This window comes from Mixophyes fleayi, chromosome 5 (genome assembly GCF_038048845.1).
Source record: "Mixophyes fleayi isolate aMixFle1 chromosome 5, aMixFle1.hap1, whole genome shotgun sequence".
NCBI classification, from domain to species: Eukaryota; Metazoa; Chordata; class Amphibia; order Anura; family Limnodynastidae; genus Mixophyes; species Mixophyes fleayi.
This window is the reverse complement of record NC_134406.1, coordinates 99,749,190-99,769,685: the sequence shown is the minus strand read 5'-3', so window position 1 is coordinate 99,769,685 and position 20,496 is coordinate 99,749,190. Positions and strand designations below refer to the sequence as shown.

Sequence of the window (20,496 nt, the reverse complement as noted above, 5' to 3'; positions counted from 1 at the left end):
CCTGATACTTCTGTGTGGAGATCGCCGATAATACCCTTTGGGATGTCTGCCCGTGGTTAAAGAAATATCGTATACTGCGGTCGCTGTATTGTCCATTCCTGATTCACTAGGCGGAGCTGAGATTCCCCTCTGGAGACCCTGATACAGATAAGCTGGTTTTATATTATTTTCTGGTACGCTCCTATTTATTGATTTGTTTCAAATACCTGGTGTACATAAATTACTACACTATATAGCTCTTTATCTCTATTATTGTGGCTGATTGGAGCCTGAGAGCAGTGTTTGCATTGGGACGTCTGCCGTATTCAAGAAATATTGTGTTCTACGGTCGTTGTTTGTCCGTTCCTGATTCACTAGGCGGAGCTGTGATTCCCTCCTGGAGACCCCGATACAGATAAGCTGGTTTTATATTACTCTCTGGTACGCCTTCATCTATTGATTTGTATTTATTATCTGATGAACTGCATTATTCTATACACCTCCTGTACATTCCTGTCCTTGATGACAATTGATTGAAGAGTTGTAAGCTGTGTCACAGCGGCCTGGCAAAGCTTGTATAAGTTGCACTTTTAACTTCTCTATTCCACCCTGTTATCAGAGTGGAATTCTGCACGTTCATGTTTGATATGACTGGTCACTCTGTCTTGCATTTGGATTAAGACTGGATTATTTGTATATCTCGTTGAATACCAACCCAGAGATTTGAACTGAATCCATCTGCTTATTTATATTTTACCCACCTTGTTCAGTATTATCTGTCAATATCACCGTTGCGCCCTCGTTCTGTTGTACCTATGATATTTCATTTTCGGCCTTACCAGCCAGAGTTTTGAAGGAAGGCTGCCTCCTCACATGGAAGAGGTGTATATGTGGGATTGAATTCGATTACTTTACTCATACAATACTGTCTTGAGCGCCAGTGTTTACATCCTGCTTTCTATATATATATATATATATATATATATATATATATATATATATATATATATATATATACATACATACATACATACATACATACATACATACATACATACATACATACATACATACATACATACACATATACATACATACAGTGTACTCCCCAGGACCTTTTTTCCGGGTGCTCCACCCAGCTTTTTTACTTGCCACCTGGCTCTTTGAGCCCAGCAGAGTCCCTTTATAATAGAACAATCCATTGTTTCTCCTAAGCTACTATGTGAGCACTACAGCCAGCAGTGTGTGTTAGACCAATGAACACCAGTCTGACCAGTCATGACAGGTGTGGCAATAACCTCCAACATTTTTCAATATTATTACAGATCGGTATGCCATACTATAGATTGTAAGCTCGTGAGCAGGGCCCTCTTACCTCTTTGTCTGTTTTACTCAGTATTGTTTATTTACTGTGTTTGTCCCCAATTGTAAAGCGCTACGGAATTTGCTGGCACTGTATAAACAAATATTGATGATACCTCCACTTCTCCTACTGCCTTCATTGTAACACTACAATTCACTTACATTCACATTACATTTTTCATACCACCTCTTCTAAATGTCCACTTGCATATATGATTAGTTCATATATCTTATGGGAAAATATGTCTATACTGTCCAAAATGCAACCATGCAAGTGCTAAATATTCAAAATACAGTTTGTATTTTAATGGCTCTCTGACTATGTGGATTAGTTTGTACTCTCCAGGCTTGCACAGCCTGACATATATTGCAGATTTCATATACATTGGAATCACTAACTTAACTATATGTAAGTTCTAGATGTATAAAGCTCTATATGTTTCTATATTTATTTATAGATCATACATATCATACAGAATGAAAAATACACAGTAGTAATAAACATTATATATTTATGTTTTGTATGCATGATACAATATTAATTACAATTCATGAATTACACAAACTCCCAACAATACAATACAACACACTCCATTCGGCCCACTGCGATCGTCCAACGATCGTCACCTCTCTTCCCCTCTGATTACCTCTTCTCATGCACCTTTTCTCACGCACATATCCAAGACTTCTCCCGCACCACTCCCCTCCATTGGAACAAGCTCCCCCGCTCCATCAGAACTTCCCCTAATCTGTCCTTTTTTAAACGAACATTAAAAACCCACCTTTTCTTAAAAGCCTTCCAGTCTTATGCCTAACCTCCCACCTGTCAGCTACCTCTCCCTCTCATCCCTTCTTCCCTTCTCCCCCCCCCCTCCTCGACTCTGTCTCCGTTTCACCCGTCTCTCTGTCTCATCCTTGTGTCTGTCTGTCTTCCCCTCCCTTTTAGAGTGTAAGCTCCTTTGAGCAGGGCTCTCCTACCTCCTGTTTCCATCACTTTTAACTGCGCTCTCCAGCTACTCAGCTCACCTCCTCTTGGTCCCTCTGCCCTCTGACTCCTCTCGCTTTTCTCCGCTCAGTGGCTCTTAACCTGTCATCCGTGCCCACCCTCTTGGGCCAAGTTACCTGCCTGTACTGACTTTTCCCCTCCCTCTCTTTCTAGCTGTGCTTTGAGCTCCCAGAGTTATAGTGCTTACTGTTACTTGTACTGTGCTGTTTCACCTTGTACTGTGCCATTGTTTGTCCTTGTACGGCGCTACGGATACTTTATGGCGCCCTATAAATAAAAATTAATAATAATAACATAAATCTAGCTAAGACATATTATTTACAGGTATATGATTATACTTCACTTTCCTTCATTGGTCTTCCCTCTACTATATATATTGATACCCACTGTATGTGTCATCATTCATCAAATTATATATCATCTGGCAAACATAATTTTACTCTAGGTTTGGGTGGTTTATCACAGTTCTGCCCAATTTCAAAAATTTACTTACTAGATATTTGGCGTTAATGAAGTTTGCAGGATACCGGGCATCCTGTGTTTGCCCAGTCTTGTGGGTGCACAACAGACTGTCTGCTTTGGAAGAAGACAAGGTAATCAGGACAAAGGAAGTTGTGTTATACACTTCATTTGTAGTAGACCAATAGGGTCTATTTTGGTATAACCCCTTACATATCTCGCAGTGTTGTTTAGTATATATCTAGTATAGGAGTATATTTAACCGTTATATGCGCCATTCATGTTGTATTCAAATCAGCCGATATTAGGGTGATGGTGCTGCAGCGGGCATTTATGCATGTCTGCAATCTATGCAAACCTTTTATTATTTCTCACGTTACAGTATTTTATTGTGGCTAAATCCTTTGAGGGGAGTATGTCTTGGTGAATTTAATTTCTCAATAACACTTTGAAGCATTTTGGATATGTTGGGGGCTATTAATGAGAACTATTCTAGACATAACTGTGTACAAAAAGTGGCATTGTTCTTAGCATACAATAAGACATTTCAAAATAAATATGAAGGAGTGCCAAAACATAAATAATATTAATATATAAAAATATAATACCATAAAATTGGCAGAATTATGCTGAAAATCACCTAGGTTGCACATATAAAATATTATATATTTATTAAAACATTACAGATTATTAAATACAGCAAAGAAACACAACTAAAAATAATGCTTAAAATATACTACTTTTCCTAAAGACCAGGGGGTAAATGTATGAAAGTCCGATTTTTGCAACTCGCCGAAAATCGGCGACTTTGCAGCTAAAATTTAAAGTGGCGATGGCTTGTAAAGGCAAGTTTGTCTTTACATGCCAGCTCCGCTTTAAATGTTAGCTGTAAAGTCGCCAATTTTCGGCGAGTTGCAAAAATCGGACCATAATACATTTACCCCCAGGGGGTATATTTACTAAACTGCGGGTTTGAAATGGTAGAAATGTTGCCTATAACAACCAGGGCCGGATTAACCATAGGGCTAACTGGGCTACAGCCCAGGGGCCTCGGGCCCTTGATAGTGCTCAACAGCATTATTGATCGGTCGGGGGCGCCCCCGGCGCGATCAGTGCTGCTGAGCACTTTCACTGCTGTCCTTCCCCAGCGCGCTGTAGTCTCCTTACTGAGGAGATCTCGTGAGTCTAACTCTCATGAGATCTCCTCAGTAAAGAGCGTACAGCGCGCCGGAGAAGGACTGCAATGCCAGGAGAAGGAGGTAAGTGCCTTTGGGGCAGCTCGGATCACGGGGGGGGACGGCTCGGATTACGGGGGGGGGCCCTCACGGGGGAATGGAGGCGTCCCTTAATCCGGCCCTGATAACAACCAATCAAATTATAGCTGTCATCCTGTAGCATGTACTAAATAAATGATAACTAGAATCTGATTGGTTGCTATAGGATCACAATCATATGTGCAGAGTTTAGCCTATTTCTCCACTTTATTCCACAACATTATCCTAGTTCAATCTCAAGTTACAGATTTTTTTTTTCTTCTAGTTTTTGTTTTGTATTTCTTGGGCAAATGGTTCAGTGCATAAGTTTGTCTTGTAATCACTGTATCTACTGTGGTATGATCTGTCTAAGTAATTGGATGTATAGATTAGCTGTTAAAAAAAAAAAAAAAAAAGACATGATGTATTATTTAGAAATGTAATATGTATGGCTGGCTGTGCAGATGGTGAGAGGCTGAATAAAATGTAGCATCTTTTGCAGTGGAATATAATTGCCTTCAAGTGTGGATGGGGCTCTGGAAAGCTTTGCACAGAGCATTTGAAGATAGAGAAATTTGTAGTAGAATGGGATTTGTCCACAGCAGCATCCATGAATGTATTAAAGTCACCATCTCGAACCAAATAGCCTTGTCTTTGTGTATCCAGTTGAGATTCCAGTAGAATGATCGTAGACAACTGTAAGGGTTGACATAGTTACAGTTGAGTGTTCCCATAATCATCCAGAAGGATAGGATGTTTGTGGGATGAATTTAAAGAAAGCCAAAAGTATGTTGACACTCGAACATCACATCCATATGTACTTGTTGAACCTCTCATTCCAAAACCATGGGCATTAATATGGAGTTTGTCCCCATTTTGCTGCTATAACAGCTTCCACATTTCTAGGAAGTTTTCCAATAGATTTTGGAACATGGCTGCAGGGATTCACATCAATTCAACCACAAGAGCATTAGTGAGGTTGGGTACTGATGTTGGGCGATAAGGCCTGGCTCACAGTTGGCGTTCCAATTCTTCCCAAAGATGTTCAGTGAGGTTAAGTTTAGGGCTATGTGCAGGCTAAGCAAGTTCTTCCACACCAAACTTGGTGAAACCATTTGTGATGAACCTCACTTTGTGTATGGGACATTGGTGTACTGAACAAGGAAAGGGCCTTTCCCAAACTGCTGCCACAAAGTTGGAAGCACACAATTCTCTAGAATGTCATTGTATGCTCTAACATTATGATGTCACTTCACTGGGTCTAAGGGGCCAGGCCAAACCGTGAAAAACAGCCACAGACCATCATTCCTCCACTACCAAATTTTACAGTTGACAGAAAGAAGCGTTCTCTTAGCATCCGCCAAACCCAGATTTGTCTGTCAGACTCCCAGATGGCGAAGTGTGATTTGTTGTTGCTCCGAGACATTTGCATTTTTCCAATGGATAATAACAGCACTCACAGTTGACCGGGGCAGCTCTAGTAGAGTACAAATTTGATGAACTGACTTGTTAGATAGGTGACATCCTATAACAGTGCCACATTGAAAGTGAGCTCTTCAGTGTGAACCACTTTACTGCTAATGTTTGAGTATGGAGATTGTATACCTGTGTGCTTGATTTTATGCAACAGCTCTTGGAAAATGTACATTTGTTTTTTAGTAGATGATTCTGTCCATACTTGTCCATACTTACTGACTAATTTCCATGGAGCTTTTCAAGAACATAAATTCACAAAAGTAAGGGTGTGCCATTATTCTTTTGGTTGAGAGACCTTGCTCTTTTGGGACTGGATCGCCCTTAGGTCTCTGTTGAAGTTCTCCTTAAGGATAATACCCGCCATGCATACGTACGTTTCAATTGGTATGCAATATATGTTGAAGTATTTATAACCCATAATTTATTTTACAACAGTTAGCTGGGGTAAACCAGAACATAATAAATTTTGAGTGTATTGTATGCAAAATCACTCTGCACATGCCCACAATTGTCAGAAACGTCCGTGACCGCAGTCCTGTTCCGTGCACCGGCAAGAGCAGGGGGCACTTAGTACAGCCTACGATTTCGGGGAGTGAACTGGGTGGGGAAGGGGTGTTTTGCCATTGTGAATTTATAGTAGGGAAGTGCAAAACTCAAGTGCATGCAGCCACGTCCAAATCAAACTCTGAGCTTTTGAAAGTTACTTTTGTTTCTGCCTTCTCTTGTCCTGCTAAAGGGCTAGTCTGGGTCCTGATTAGTAGTGATGACAGTCTCATATGCATGTTATAACATGTGTTTGCAATCACAAGCAACTGGAAAAATGTATTTTATGCTCCGCAGACATTAACAACATTCTAATAATAAAGTATTTCATGGAAGAAAAAAATATACCAAAGAACACTTTTTTTTCTCTCTGTTTTAAAATGAATGCCATTATTATTATTATTATTATTATTATTATTATTATTATTATTATTATTATTAGGGAACAATAATGCAATATTTTTTTTATTTCCCTGTGTGTTCTTTTGCGAATTTATATTCCACGTTGGTATTGAATGCATCTTTACCCCCACATTCAATCCCTTGCCCAAGCCTGTCGCTTCCAACTCCGTAACATTGCCCGCATCCGTCCCTTCCTCTCTCAAGATGCCACCAAAACTGTCATCCATGCTCTCATCATTTCCCGCCTCGACTACTGCAACCTCCTCCTTACTGGCCTCCCCTGCTCCCACCTCGCCCCCCTCCGCTCTATACTTAATGTGGCTGCGAGACTCCTCTTCCTCTCACGCCGCTCCTCCTCTGCCTCCCCTCTCTGTCTTGCCTTACACTGACTCCCCTTCCCCTACAGAATCCATTTCAAACTCCTCACCACCACTTACAAGGCTCTCTCCCAGTCTACTGCCCCTTATATCTCTAACCTCCTCTCCATTCACACTCCCGCCCGCTCCCTGCGCTCGGCCAATGATTGCCGCCTCTCCTCCACTCTGATCACCTCTTCCCACTCTAGAATACAAGACTTCTCCCGAGCTGCACACCCTTCAGTGGAACGACCTCCCTCGCTCCATCCGTCTCTCACCCAATCTGTGCTCCTTCAAGCGGGCACTTAAAACTCGCCTGTTCCTTAAGGCCTACAACCATCCACTTAACCTCTCACCTCTTCTGTTTCTCCCCTGGCTCCTTTTTCTCTCCCCTTTGCTTCACTGACTCCCTCTTGTGCCTGATTTTGTTTACCCTCCCTTAGGATGTAAGCTCGTATGAGCAGGGCCCCTCTCCCCTCCTGTCTCCACACCTGTTCTTCCGCTCCGTCTTTACAGTATTTGCCTGCCTGGAGTTTCTGAAGTTCTGGTACTTTGTGTTTATTGTTCTGTATTGTTTTACCCTGTATAGTCTACTGTTTGTGCCGTGTACGGCGCTGCGGAAACCTTGTGGCGCCTAACAAATAAACGATAATAATAATAATAATAATAATAATCTTGCTGCGTCCGGTGTAGTAGAGTACAGCAGACCTGTTCCTGATTTCAAAAGCACACTCATCTTGAGATCCATGCCTGGCTGAATTTGGGCGGGCGCAAAGCATAAATACATGCGTATAATACTGAACGCGGGTTGAATACATGCCTTGATGAATCAGGCTCCATAAGTCCTAATAATTTCACTCTTCTGGTAAATTAACTCTTGAATGAAATGTTTTCTTTCTTTTAGATTTCAAAACTCAAAAAAAATATTTTGTTACTGATACACATGATTTAGTTGAATTTTCTTTTCTTTCTTTTTTTTAAGCTGGGACTCTGAGGGGCAGATTCAATTCTAAAGAACAATGTGGACCGTGCATTATTACCGTGACTAATTTCTATGCGGATTTTTGTTTGCGGCTCACAGAGCTGATAGGAATAAGCAGCTGAGAAATTACCGTAGTAGCTGTAATAATGCACAGCTATTACTGTAGTAACGGTAATAGTGCACAGTCTGGAATTGAATCTGCCCCTAAGGGGGGTATTCAATTGACGGCGAGATCGCCGAAAATCCCGCGCTCACAGAATATTACCGTTAATACGGTAATTACTCGCTGGATTTGGGAGCTGCGAGCTGAAATCCAGTGAGTAAATTACCGTATAAACGGTTTTCCCCGCGCAGGATTACCGTATTAACGGTAATATTCTTTGAGCGCGGGATTTTCGACTATCCCGCCGTTAATTGAATACCCCCCTAAGTATCAGTATGCACTTTTCTGAACCCACTAAAGAGGCAGTTCACAATGTGATGTGTTGTCTATATGACCATCAAGGAATCCAAACACCTCTGCTCTAAAATATTGAAATTAGTATAATATAAACTAAAGAAAAATTGATCGCTACCTATATTTTTTCTTTTGAATATCCGTCAATGCACTGCACAGCAATAATCGTATAAAAGCCCATAATGTTATTTTATACAAAATAATGGACATATATCTAGCAATGGCCACCATATTATGCCAGCATTACAGAAAACATGTAAAATACATGGCCAACACATTACTACCAACAGTACACAATATATATATAAAAATGTCCAACATGTGATATCCCAGATTTTTTTTATTTTTTTTTATAGTCACCTCTCCAATGTATCAATCAAGAGCCATTAGAATTGGATCCTAACCTTTACCCTCTGATGACTGTGAAACTGTATCTCAGAATGTAGTAATAGCATTGTTTTCTACTTCCAACTATTCCTAAAAGTTCATTGCAGTTGCTATGATTAAGAACTCTATATGTATACTGGTGTGGATTCTGTACTTCGATTACTGTCAACATCTGTTTGTACTTTGACACCTTTTATGGAGGAATAATGTTGATTTTTAATTTTGGGAAAGTAGATTGTGCTAAAAGAGTGCATTACTGGAACTAAAAGTTTTCTATCTGCTTATTTATTTGTTGTAATCTAGAGCAGTACAGTAGATAATTTCAACAGTGTCCCTGCTTGTACCAAGTCAGTTCTGGAATTGGTCTAAATCCATTCTAGCTTTATTATTTATTATTTTATAAATTACTATTATTATTATTTATTATTATTATTATTATTAATAATAATTATATGCAATCATGATTCTAATTAGCATTAACTCTCTTAAAGTGCTGTTATATGAGGTTACATTCTAGTTCTAAGCATAATGTGTTCACTCGTCTGGTGAGCTATTCCCTACAATAAATGTAATTGGTGCTTGAACTAACAAAAATAGAGAATTAAAAAGCTGTTTCAGATGGCAGTGTTTAGGATGTGTTGTCTTCCTTGCCTATGTAAGCTTTTCTTGACCCAGTCCCATGCAGGGTTAATAGAAAAATCTATTTTACTGCGGACAAACAGATAAGCACTGAGTCAATTGTACCTGTTCATGAAGTAAGTTGTGCTGATGCATGAAGTATGTTGACTTTATCCTATCCTCCTTGCTTATTGTGTCTACATTTCTTTATTATATAAAGGTTATACAATTTTGTACATTGATACTGTGAAAGCAGAAAGAAGAAGAAGGAAATGGAGAGAGAAGGGTGAACTCCATTTACAAGGCCCAGTATGGGTCTTCTGATCTCCCAGTCTTACAGTAGACCGATTAATGTTTGCACCTGCAAGATGCTGATAAAAAGCTGCTCATTTTCTTCTTTCTCTTAGACCTGGGTAGGAGGTTGGATGCCTCTTGAGAGACTCTGCAAATGGTGACTAAATAGCTCTATATTCTGTATATGTGTGGGACACAAGGTCCATCTCTGGAGAGAGGGTGTTCTTATGTGTTTAGTTAGTGCTGGACAGACAAAGGGCTAGATTTACTAAACGGCGGGTTTGAAAAAGTGGAGATGTTGCCTATAGCAACCAATCAGATTCTAGCTATCATTTTGTAGAATACAATAAATAAAAGCTAAAATCTAATTGGTTGCTATAGGCAACATCTCCACTTTTTCAAACCCGCAGTTTAGTAAATATACCCCAAAGTGTTTATTTTGATGTTTGTTGTCTTTTTCCTGTCTAATAATACTGTCTGAGGCCAATTTACCAAAATATTGGACTTGTGTGACTTCTCTGCTGCTGTACACTACCATCTACCCCAGGAGATGGCAACTGTTCCCCAATCCATTTGCAGAATTATATATATAAATATTGCTACAGAGTTTGCATTGCCTATAGTGTTGTTATTATAGGCAATGCAAACAATGCAGTAATATTGGCAGAACCATCTCAAATATATGGTAAAAAAAATGGCCATAACTGCATCACTTTGCTTTGTTGCTTCTTTTACACAAAGCATGTTTACGGTATTGTCAAAACACAGGCAACATGTTACAGGCTATTAATCCCTTGTTTAGGGAGCTGTTTTCTGACCTACTGAAGTGTGTAAAGACATCTGACCTACATTAGTATTTACTGATCAAGTATTTTTAAATATGACTCCCAAATATTGTAATGATGCTATCAATGACAATGGTTACAGTTGAACCACACCATGTGTATTTTTAATAAAATAGTATTAAACTTAATGGCTATAGAGGAACACATGATTGACATGACTCCTAAACCTCACTTATCTGGTATGCTAAGCTCCTTGTAACAATAATTGCAGTGTGTGATTTCAGGAATTCATTTGCTTTTTGTCTGTGTTCTGTTTCTAGTCTTTAACTCTCTCAGTACTGGATTACAGTTGCATTTTCATAATTGCCACAGTGTTCTCCCCAGAAAATGTTGCCATTCGGGTGGGGGCAGTTGTAATACTTTGCAATAATATTGAAAAATGTTGGAGATTATTGCCCACACCTGGACTGGTCAGACTGGTGATCAGTGGTCTAACACACACTGCTGGCTGTATTGCTCACATAGTGTCTGTTCTAATAGGAGAAACAATGGCTTATTCTATTATAATAGGACTCTGTTGGGCTCTAAGAGTCAGGTAGCAAGTAAAAACAGCCGGGTGGAGCACCCGGGAAATAGGTGCTGGGGAGAACACTGCTCCATCTCTCATGTCCTACTGTATCGCTTCCAAGTATTAGTAATCACACTATTCTGCAGAAAGCCATACTACAGATAATTATAGGTTTGTGTTACCTATCATATTTCTATGGATTTATTAGGTAGGTGATCTGTGGAATATATTAAGCTTGTCTTTGTCTAAAAAGCCAGACACATTAGCCATTTTAAATTGAAATGAGACACAAAGACGACAAACTGTAAATGAGGCATGTACTTGCTTCATGTTCACTGCGCTGTTCTCAAGTATGTGCTCCATTCAGAATTCAGCTCAGGGATAAAAATATTGTAGGTGTTACATTCTGATTAATACTTCATTACTTATGATCTAAACTTGGCTAATATTGAATAGTCTTAGGGTTATTTTATTATTTATTCAATATCATACTGTTTACACCCTTTAAGTTTGAGAGACATAAGATAAATCTCAGTACTTATTGTGTGGCTTTAAAGCTGGTGTGCGCTAATTTTGTTTTCTCTGTTAGAAGTCGCTGCGGCCGCAGGCACCGCCGCGACTCTCACCTGGTTCCTGTAGGCGTCCCGGTCATCGCTATGGCGACCGGGACGTCACTTCCTGCCTTTACCCGACCGTTGCCAGGGCAACGGTCGGACACTAACTACAGGGGCGCTGCATCCCGGCAGCCGGAAACAGCCGGGCGCATGCGCAGAAGCGCCCACAAGCCTGTGGGCTGATTAATTTGGTAGGGGTGAGCCTGCCCATGTGATTTCAGAGCTAGGCTCTGATTGGCCACTACTGGTATTTAAGGCAGTGAGGTCTGCAGCCTCACTGCCGGTTATAGCGTTCTGTCCTCGGTTCTGCTGCCTGCTTGTGCTATCTGTTTTGGTTCCTGCTACCTTGGATTTGACTACCCGTGTTTTGACCCCTGCTTGTTATTGGACCTGTGACCCTTCTCTTCTGACCTCGACCTTTTGCCTGGACTTCGGATTTTGCTTCTCTGCCTGTGTGTTTGACCCTTCGCTTGTCTTTGGATATTGCATCTGTGCTTGTGACCCTTTGACCTAGGATTCCTCTTAACTACAGTCCACCAATCACTCCACTTCTGGGAACTCCTTTAAGTCAGTATACGTTACTCGACCCTCGGTCGGCCCGCAGCCAAGTCTGTCCCCACCACTAGGGGCTCCAGCAAACACCGGGCCTTCAGAGTAGTTCCCGAGTTTCACTGTACTGACTTGGGAGTTCCTAACATTCTCGTCCTGCTGTTTAATGTTTGCTTAATGTTTTTTTTTAAATATCTCATTTTTAAACAGAATCTGCACACATGCTTCATTATGTAAATTTTTTTTGCTTTTTGAATTTGATCTGTGCTAGTTATATGTATCCAGTCCATTATGTGTATTTTTAATAATATTTAAGAAACATAATTTCATTGGTATTTAAGTCTCCAATATACCTTGTGGACTAAAACTCCCTAATTAAAATGTATTCAGCAATTTGTGTTTAAAGCATTTAATCACAGTTAAAATGTCTCCAATGGCCACAATCTACCAAGTGCCTCTGATGAAAGGAACTGTGGCACAAGCTTTTAGAACATCTTGGGTATGATAATGTGCAGAAGCTTCTAAATGGAGTAGTAACAGGAATGGCTGCAAATAATCCTGATAAACCGATATGTGAAAGTTGCATCAACACTAATCAAACCAGACATTTCTTCCCGAAGTCAGCGATAAGAGCTAAGGTGCCATTAGCATTGGTGCACATGATTGTATGTGGTCCTGTGGAGACTGAATCAGTAAGTGGTTACCATTACTTTATGACCTTAACTGATGACTAGACGACTATGATTATACGAGAATGACTCAAGTGTATTATCTTAAAGCAAAAAGTGAAGTCATATACAAGGAATGCAAAACTTTGGAGACTCAAACAGATCATAAACTAAAGATTTTGAGATAGATAACGGAAGAGAATACTTTAATAATAACTTTCTAAAAAAATCATGGATTTCAGCACCAGCTGACTATGTTGCACACGTCTGAACAAAATGCAACTCATACTATAGTTGAAAGAGCACGTCCAATGTTAAGTAATGCTGGAGTGAAAAAGAAATTTTGGGCTGAAGCAATACTAACAGCGGTTTATTTTAAAAAAAACTATGCACCCACTGTAGTGATAAAATGCAAGACACCAATTGAAGTGTGATCTGGAAGAAAGCCTGTCAGTCATCTTAGGGGGTTTGGATGCAAAGCATATGTGCACATCCCTAGAGAGAGAGAAGGTGTAAATTGGACTGTATTTTGCTTGGATATTGTCTTGAGAGTGAAAGCTACAGGCTTTGGGACATTGTAAACAAGAAAATTATCAAATCCACAGATGTCATATTTCATGAAACAGCATCACTTAATAGAAAAATAGAATGTTAAGTTCAAGAAGAGGTGGTAATACTTAACATACACACATCCTCCAGTACATCTATATCAAATACTTTAAAACTTGACAACCAGCAAGAGATAAGAACTTCTATGAGAAATTGTGAAGGTACATGGTTCCCAAATCACTCGTACACGGTATTAGGGGGAAAATAGAAGGATGATTTATTCTGCAGAACAGGATTAAATACAGCACGGCCACGTAACTATAGCAGGTCAACAAATGAAGAAATTGGTTCAAATAAATCCATAAGATATGTTCCACAGCGCATCTCTGGCAGAGCATCACCTCTTGGACAAAAGTTAGTCACACACATCCAGCTCCCAGGGTAGCCTCTTTTATCGCCTCCTAATCCTACCTTGGGATCTGTCTGTCCAGGGCAGTTGCAAAAGGCCTCAATTGGCGGGCTGCTTACACTATCCAGCCCCCTCCCCAGGTGTCTTCCCTCAGGTGACCCCTGCTGGGTCAGGCTCCTGGTTGGCTATAGAGCTCACTAGTGGACACTAGGGAGCAAACAGAAATAACAATGATAGCTTAATTCACTTAACTCCTGAGTGTTCCCTGTGGAGGTGGAATTTAACCCCTGAAGTACTTTTCCAAGGAGATGTTATAGTTACATCACTGATACTTCCTGATAACAACATGTCTAAAAAGTGCAGTTCAGGTATGGATTAGATTAAGGGGTTGTAACACCATACACCATGCCCGTTGCTTTACAGAGGTAATAAAGGAAAACCTCCAAGGAGATATAGTGAGGAATATGTCAATATTGCGTTTTCAGAACCACAAAATTAGCAGGAAGAAAACTTCAGTGATGAATGGGAATATTGGAAATCAGCTATAGATAAAGAAATTACATATTTGAATAAAAACAAAACCTGAACTGTTGTCAATAGGCCAAGCCACTGTAAAACAGTTAAAAACAAATGGGTTTTCTGTAAAAAGTTAGATACAAGCGGATTATTTGCCCGTTACAAAGCTCAGCTTGCTGCAAAGGAATCTATTCAAAGGTTTGGAATCGATTACCGGAAAATATTCTAGCTTGTGGCTAGATACAGTATACTCCAGTTATTGCCGTATCTACTTGCATGATTTGTTGCTCTGCCAGTTAGATTTTGACTCTGCTTTCTTAAATTAGGAATTAAGCTTTATGGAGCTTTCATAGCATTATGATGAGAATATGTTTCCGGAAGGAAAAGTGTGTTTAGAGAGTGTGTTGGTACATTAAGCTAAACACTATGTTGATTGAAATAGACTTTGTACTGTCAGAGATTGACCACTGTCTATGCCACAAAATAATGGGAAGCTGTTCATCAATGTTGTATATGTGGATGACTGGTTGCTTGCAGGTCAGAGAAATCACATATGGAATGTAAAAAAGTTTGCTGGGAGAAAAGTTCAGTTTGAATTAGCAGGTGCAGCTGGGCAAGTAGGAAGCAGCTTACAGTTGCTCTTGCAAGTACTGAAGCACAGTATATGGCTTTGTTAGAAGCAGCTAAAGAAGCCCTATTGATTAAAAGACTTTGGGGTATATTTACTAAACTGGGGGCCTATAGCAACCAATCAGATTCTAGTTATCATTTATTTAGTACATTCTACAAAATGACAGCTAGAATCTGGTTGCTATAGGCAACATCTCCACCTTTTCAAACCCGCAGTCTAGTAAATCTAGCCCTTTGTGTGAACTACATCGTTTAAGTAGAGTTGAGACCATCAACATAATATGTGACAACAGAGGTGCTATAGATTTGTCAGTAAGTACCAAGCATCATGCAAGGTCTAAGCATATTGCTATTAGACATCATTTCATTGAAGAACTTAATTAAAAAAAAAGTTAATTAGTGTGAGCTACATTGCCAGGGAGTAGAATGCAGCTGATATGCTTTCGAAAGGACTTCTATCACAAGTGTTGATTGCATTTCATATAAAATATGGTTTTGAATGTAATGACAACTGATGTTTTTGCTGACATAATATGTTGCATTAATCCCATGTTTCAGTTAAAGTAACGCAATGCGGTCTTCCTATGGTGTCTACTGCGCATGCATCATTCTTCTGCCATACTGCATGTGAGTGCTGCGGTACAGCACAAATGTGGAGTACTTGCCTCCTTGTGCATTTACTCTGTTTCTCAAAACGGTTTACTGCATATAGAAACTTGTATCTTGTGTTCAGGAAACCAATGTTCTGGTTAAGATTTTAGCATGTGGATTCATATCCTTACTCACATCTGCTGACACCTGTTATAATACAATAGGCATCTGCCAGTATCGTATACAACTAAAGTTGGGTACACACTACAGAAATTTCGACCAACTTTTTATGCCGAGCAATTTTACATGCGACCGATGGTCAGATCGCTCGGTCCATGGACTGCATACACACTAGCCTTGTTTAGGATGATAAAGGGAAGAGCGGACGTCCCTTTAGCGACTTTTTACAGCCATGTTGTCGTAAGCAATGACTGTAATTTCGTACTCACTGTTGTGGATCGGTCGGAAGTTTATACACACTACACAACGGAAACGAGATTGGACCGCAAATATTAAACGGTACGACCAACCAAATGAGGCGACAATCGTCCATTTGGGCAGACTTTCGACCATCGTGTCACTGCCCACACTGACCCGACTTTTGAACAAGCGGTCGTATGTCGGCTGTTTGAGCCGATTATTGGACGAAAACAGTGTAGTGTGTACCCAGCTTTAGGCTCCGAAATAGAAGATGCCTCGTAAATGCAAAGTACACTCAAAACACTGACTGTTTTTTGAGTTGTAAAACATTTTATAATGGTATTTATCTCATGTTCCCCATTTTGTTATGTGTAATGAGTGATCTGAAACTGACATTTTATCTCTTTATTCTGACATCTGTTGGCATTGAATAATTACACATTCTCTTAAACTTTAACCATTATTTACTTCTAGTTAATGATTGGGGGAATGGCAGTGTACCAAGTACCATTTATATGTTTCTTGCATTTTGGGGCTGTCTTATGTTTGCCATTTACTTTGTAAAGTTGCTTTCCAGATTTGGAAGAGTTTGTATGCCATTCATACCTTATTAAGAGATACTATAACCAGAAGTAATCCATTGGAACATTAACATATAACAATTTGTCTATTTTTTTTTATTTTTTTTTTTATTTTTTTTTTTTTTTTTTGGTAATTACTCTTCTTTTCCATTCTGTCAAATGACATTAATGACCAGTGAATGAGTGCAAGATTAATGCAAACCGTGAGCATGCTGACTTTTTACTGAGTTGTTTGGCTTGATCACAGCGCACCTAATGAATGGGAATAATGCCCAATGCTTGCATCCCCAATATAACACTATGCAAAATGGGCCCCAGAGGTAGGCAATTAGTTCCTTTGTTTCACTATTAAAGGTTAGATTACTTTATAGTTGGGTTATATTAAAGGAGATATCTACCCTTAGTAAATAATTTCAGATAAACTTCCATCCCTCATGCTAGGAGAATGACACAGGTTTTTTCCTGGGGCCTTGCCGTTTGGGATATACTCCTCACTGGAAACATGATTAGTAAATTTTATTTTTAAAGTAAATAACTTGGTGGGTCTCTTTCACTCTAATTTTCTGAAGGAACCACCTTAACAGGTGGTGAAGCATGTCAGAGTTGTTTATTTTATGTAAGGTAGTCTGGCCATTTGCATGGTTATTTTCATCCTTCATTGACCTGTAAATTGACCTGCTACAATCAAAGACCACACTGACCATCACCCTCCATTCAGTCATCCTCATAGCAAAGCCAGATCTTTTCATTCGCCCCGCACTGAGGCTGCATTACAGTGAAAGAATCTCCTTGTTGAGGTGCAAGGTAAGACACTTTGGGTAAGACAGGTGTCTGCTCATTTGAAGGAGCATTTAGTGCTCTTTTTATAATCCCTCTTTCCAGCATGTCTTTATCAGTGAACAGTATACAGGTGATTCAGTTAGAAAAAAATTGTATGTTGTTGCCTCGTGCAATAATGTCCTACAGACTTCACGTGATATTTTTAACGCCACACATGCAATTCAATTTTAAATCTGTATCGGGTGTTAAGTAAGCTATGTCCTCTGCAAGGTACATGGGTGTGAATCTTTGTTAACTTCTTAATAGCAAGTTGCCAGAATAGCCTGTCGGAGATTTGTGTTGTGTGGTTTTTCTTGACACCTGTTGCTGCTAATCAAGAGTGATTTACAACCTCCATTCGTAATGCAGCAAAGACTATTTACATAGGTTTGTTTTCCATTATTATTATTCTTTTCAAAAATAAAATGTTACAATATTGTATTGTTGAATTTCAGCATATCAGAAAGCTAAACAGCAGGCAAAGTAGTGAACATTTAAAGAAAAATGTGTGTGTGTGTGTGTATATATATATATATATATATATATATATATATATATATATATATATATATATATATATATATATATATATATATATATATATATATATATATATATATGTGTGTGTGTGTGTGTATGTAACTGCAACAAAAAGAGCATGCATGAGAGCTTGCCATCAAATATTAAGGAGGAAAAATATAATGTTTGAGAGAGGAGTTTGCAGGATATGTGTAATTTGGATTTTATAGCCGCCAGGTGTGCATAAAGCTGGGTACACATCAATGCAATTATCCTGCAGATCACACGATTCATGACCGTTTTGTTCAGATATTGCAAGAGTGTGAAAACTCTCACAATCATGTTTTATTGTCCCAAAACACATTGCATCTGTTGATTTGGCTTTCTAAACTTCCTAAAAAATCATGATCAACGATGTCTGACAAATGTGTAAGTGTGTACGCACTCATGTCCAGCAGTGTAGGCAGATATCTGTAGAGTGTGTACAGATTCGCAATCTTTTCTTCAGATGGTTATGAAAGATAAAGATCACAGATCTGAAGGTAAATTGTATAGGTGTGTACGCATGAATCGGCATGCTCATAGAGACTTTCAATCGTTGTTGAAATTGTTACAGAAATTTCATCTGAAGTAAGATTGCATAGGTGTTTTAACCAGCTTTAGAGTACTGAGGGATACTGGAAGAGTGAAAATGTGCAGGTGGCATTAATGTAACAAAGAAGTCAAGAGCAAGGGGTGTCTTTCATACCTGTAATAAAACATGTATAAAATTGGACCACAGACCACTTTTTACTTCTTAACTCCATTTTTAACTCCAATCATAAACACGTCTCACTATCTTATACATTAAAATGACTGTGGATAAAAAACTGTATTATCATCGGCATCATCATCTATTTATATAGCGTCGCTAATTCTGCAGCGCTGTACAGCGAACTCGCTCACATCAGCCCCTGCCCCTTTGGAGCTTACAGTCTGAATTCCATAATATACACACACACACCGAGAGAGGCTAAGGTCAATTTTATTGCAGCCAATTAACCTACTAGGTTGTTTTTGGAGTGTGGGAGGAAACCCACACAAACAAAGGGAGAACTTACAAACATATAAGGCCATGGTCGGGAATCAAATTCATGGCCCCAGAGCTGTGGGGCAGATGTGCTAACCACTAAGCCACCATGCACTATTTTAGTCTGTAAAACGTTTTTCTATACTTTATTTTTAAGGAGGTGTTTATTTGTTGTTCTGTACTATATTCTGACCTATCCAGATTAAAAATGTAATTCATAATTTTCAAAATGTATCGCCATTTTTGAAGGCAAAAGTGAGTGAATTAAGTATATTTTCACCCACTAAAATTATCCCAGATTTTGTAATTGAATAGTGTAAAAATATAGCTCAACGGAAACTTTGCTCCAAATTGAATTGCCCCCCATTTTATATTACTTTCAAATTATTTATGTAATACATGTGGTTTAATTGGCTCCGGTGCAATAGTTTATGGAGAATTGTTCAGTTTGGCACAGACGTCGGAGCTGTGTATATTGTGTCCTACTGATACTTATTTTTTGTTATACGCACTATCGGAGCATTGGTATAAAAAAGGGATCATTAATATGCCATACGATCTATTGTATGTATTATATAATGTATGGTTAATATATACTATTCAGAGAACTTCATGTTTTCCAATAGGTAATATATGCACAATAGTAATTTTTATATAAATACATTTTTATAATTTTTAAATATGTATTCGATTAATTTTATTGATCACTATGTGTAAAAACGAATGCAATCTGTAGATATACAGTACATGGACAAAAGTATGTGGACACCCTTCCTAATTAGTGAATTTGACCATTTCAGCCACACCCATTGCTAACAGGTGCATAAAATCAAATATACAGCCATGTAATCTTCATAGTCAAACCTTGGCAGAAGAATGATTTATACTAAGGAGCTTAGTGACTTTCACTGTCATATGATGTCACCTTTCCACTAGTCTGTTTGTCAAATATTTGCCTTGCTATAGCTGCCATGATACTGTAGGTGCTGTTGTTGTAAAATGGAAGCATCTATGGCCAACAACAGCTCAGCATCGATGCGGTAAGCCACGCAAGCCCATAGAACGGGACCGCTGAAGTGCTGAAACCCATAGCCCTCACCCATCTGTCCTCTGTTGCAGCACTCTCTACCAAACTGCGTCTGGGAGCAAAGTTAGGAACTTCATGGACTGGGGAGCCAAACCTCACGCGACCATGCACATAGCCAAATGTCAACTGGAGTGGTGTAAAGCACACCACCATTGGGATCTGGAGCAGTGAAGACGCATTCTTTGGAATGACAAATCACACTTTCGGGCAATCTGACAGGCGAATCAGTGGTTGGCAGATGCTAGGACGCTTCCTATAAGAATGCATATTGCCAACTGACTGTAAAGTGTGGAGAAACAATGGTCTGGGCTGTGTTACACGTATTGGCCTGGGCACCTTAGTTCCAGTGAAGGGAAATCGTAATGCTGCAGCATAGAGTGACATTCTAGAAAATTGTGTACTTACAACTTTGTGGTGACGGTTTGGGGGAAAATATATGTTCTGCATAATATGATTATGTCGGGAAAATACTCGCGCTCTAAAAATATTACCGGTAATATTGCGTGTAAATACCGTTAATATGGTAATTTACTCCCTGGATTTCAGCT

At 39.2% G+C, this 20,496-nt stretch overlaps 1 protein-coding gene across 1 annotated transcript in view; it reads left to right on the top strand.

Moving 5' to 3' along the window:
* AVL9 (AVL9 cell migration associated) overlaps positions 1–20,496 on the top strand; it is a 60,442-nt gene that overhangs the window by 4,480 nt on the left and 35,466 nt on the right. The gene's annotated exons all lie outside the window — the stretch shown is intronic.